The 3,019-nt window shown below is 54.3% G+C and overlaps 1 pseudogene; it reads right to left on the reverse strand.

The window, feature by feature from the left end:
* Positions 1–69, reverse strand: part of LOC138380335 (small nucleolar RNA U13) — a 92-nt pseudogene extending 23 nt beyond the window's left edge.
* Between the last annotated feature and the right edge of the window lie 2,950 nt (positions 70–3,019).

Consider the following 3,019-nt stretch of genomic DNA (forward strand, 5'->3'; position numbering starts at 1 on the left):
ACACCAGGAGGCCCTTCTCACACGTGCGCGTGAACACGCAATCAACACGTTTATGAACTAGAAAGGGATCTGGTGTGACTTTGCTATTATTTCCCCTCCCCTCCTCCCCGCGCTGAGAATGAGTTTCCCCGGGCTCGTGTGCCCGCCTGGGAATCGGCTGCAGACGCCATGGCCCCGGGTCGACCACATGTTGCCCTGGGGTCCACCAGATGTCTCTGGCGAATTGGGGCCCTAGGGTGCTTGTGACGGTGTGGTCACTAGGTGTCGCTCTGGGCTCAGTATTCTTCCTTCTCGCTGTGACTTTGGTCTCTTTTTTTCGAAATTTCTTTCTTTCTTCCTCTTTTGCCCTGTTTCCATTTTCCCTTCTTAATCTCTTTCTCTCTTTTTGTTGCTTTTTTTCCACGGCAGATGGGTGATGTGTGTGTGGAGGAAACGCGGCGTCAGGGAGAAGACACATCTCACACGTGCTCGGGAACACCCGATCGTCACGCTTCTGAGTACCGACCGATGGATCTGGTCCCGAATTTTTTAATAGTTTTCTCCTCTCTCTCTCTCTCTCTCTCTCTCCCCCCCCCTTCCTTCTCTTTCCTTTCTCTCCCTTCCTTTCTTTCTTTCTCTCGCTCTCTCGCTCTCGCTCTTCTTTTCTTTCTGACAGAGTCTCTCGTTCTGTTGCCCTGGCTAGAGTGCCATGGCGTCAGCCTAGCTCACAGCAATCTCAAACTCCTGGGCTCAAGCGATCAGACTGCCTCAGCCTCCCGAGTAGCTGGGATTACAGGCATGTGCCAGCATGCCCAGCTAATTGGATATACGTGTGTGTGTGTGTGTGTGTGTGTGTGTATATATATTTTTATATATATATATATATATATATATATATATTTTTTTTTTTTTTTTGAAACAAAGTCTCACTCTGTTGCCCAGACTAGAGTGCCGTGGCGTCAGCCTAGCTCACAGCAACCTCAAACTCCTGGGCTCAAGCGATCCTACTGCCCCAGCCTCCCGAGTACCTGGGACTACAGGCATGCGCCACCGTGCCCGGCTAATATTTTTCTGTATATATTTTTAGATACTGTTTCTGTATATATTTTTAGATATATAGTTTCTTTCTATTTTTAGTAGAGATGGGGGTCTCGCTCTTGCTCAGGCTGGTCTCGAACTCCCGACCTTGAGCGATCCACCCGCCTCTACCTCCCAGAGTGCTAGGATTACAGGCGTGAGCCACCCCGCCTGGCGTGTACGTTCTGTATTCACAGCCAGACGGAAGGCAGGGAGAATGTTACCCTTTCAAAGCCCGCCCTGCTCGCCTCTCAGCCCACCGATGGCACTCTGAATCCCGTGGCATTCCTTCACTCAGCTGAATTCTTCAGCACCCGACCCCCCCCCACCCCACCCCCGTGCCACGGGAGTTCGTTCTCATGGCAGAGCCATCGAGGCTGTTGCCACACGTGTTGTAGGTGCCTAGGCAGACTGTGCCCTGGCCCCGAGGAGGTACGGAACCGCCTATCGCCTCGGGAGGGAGGGACAAGATGTGTCCGTGTCCAAGGCGACGTCCTGTCGATCACGAGGAGGCCTGCAAAGGCTCGTATCTGCCAGGCATTGAGCCACATCACATGAAACACCGGTGTGTTCCTTCACTTAGGTGGTGTCGCGTGTTGATACTCACAGAGGATGATAAACCCACTCGCATGCCGGCTGAGCCCCCTGTGTCTCCTCCTCTATCCACTGAGGGAAAAAACCGCAACAAAAGGTAGAAAACCACAGGGGGGGGGAAGAGAGCCCGTCGCTCTCCCTATGTGACCGTCCGGAGTGCTCGTTCAGATGGGAGGAGGTGTGTTTGTGTGTGTGTGTGTGTGTGTGTGTGTGTTTCATTGATTTTGGTGCCATCTTTTCTCTGCAGCTGCGTCAGAGGACAGCGATTTTTCCGATTTTCACTCCGCTGAGTGAATTGCCTTTTGAAGAGAATGTCCACAGGAAGCCTACGGTCCTCCCGCGGGGGTGGCCCTCCTCTAGAAATGAATCTCGTTTCTTGAACGGAGGGGACTTGTTGACGCCATCATGCTTTCGGGACGACTTCTCAGACGCTAGCTTTGGACCGCAACATAGGTGCCCCCGACATTGCCTCAAGGGTTCCGTGGTGCCTCCTGTCAAGAGACCCCACCGACCGTCCCCAGCCTGCCCGCTCAAGGGAGCCGGGCCCCTTCTGATCTGTCCGCCCGCCGGTGAAGCTCCCTCCCGAGGGTCGGAAAGCCCACCTGTTTCCCAGTTCGGTTGAATGATGGGGCACCCGGGCAGGGCACTGGCACCGAGTGACTCCATTCTGAGTCTGTCTGCTCTGGGGGGCGGGGGCGGGGGCGGGGGCGGGTGGGGGGGCAGTTCCGTCTCGACCCGGTGGCCTCCTACCGACTGACTCGATGGGACGGACCATTCTCACTCAGGATCGTGTACCTTCTTGGCCTAGGCACATCCCGGCACTGAAAGCCACTTTTCGGGGACACTCTCCCACGTACAGATAGATGGCCTGCACGAGTGCTCTTCCTTTCTCGAAACACTGGAAATCTGTCCTCAATTTTACCTGACCTACCTGACGGTGTGTGATAAAGGAGCATAGAACCCTCAGCCACCCTCCACCTTCCCGCTGTCCCGAGAGACAGTGCCGAGCGTGAAATTCTATCCCTGACTCTCTGTGTCCACCGGAACGTGGCCTGACTGCAGTGACGTCAGCTACGTCAAGTCGTTCTCTGGGTAGGGAAAGAACTTAACCAGATAGGCCCTATCGGTCGCTTCTCTGTTCTGATAGTTTTGTGGCAGCCATTTCTTTCCCCCTCTCTTTTCTTTTTCTGTCTCTCTCCCCCACCCCCACCCCCAAATTCTTTCTACGAAGACGTTTAGGATGTCAGATTCTGGCCACATGCCCCCCCCTAGGCATAGGGGGGCCAGCATAGACAAAGGTCTTCGGTACCAAGTGTTCATTCCACGGTGACAGATATTGCCACTCTTGTATTGACCAGGGCGAGATGGT

This window comes from Eulemur rufifrons, unplaced genomic scaffold (genome assembly GCF_041146395.1).
Source record: "Eulemur rufifrons isolate Redbay unplaced genomic scaffold, OSU_ERuf_1 scaffold_371, whole genome shotgun sequence".
Lineage (NCBI taxonomy): Eukaryota > Metazoa > Chordata > Mammalia > Primates > Lemuridae > Eulemur > Eulemur rufifrons.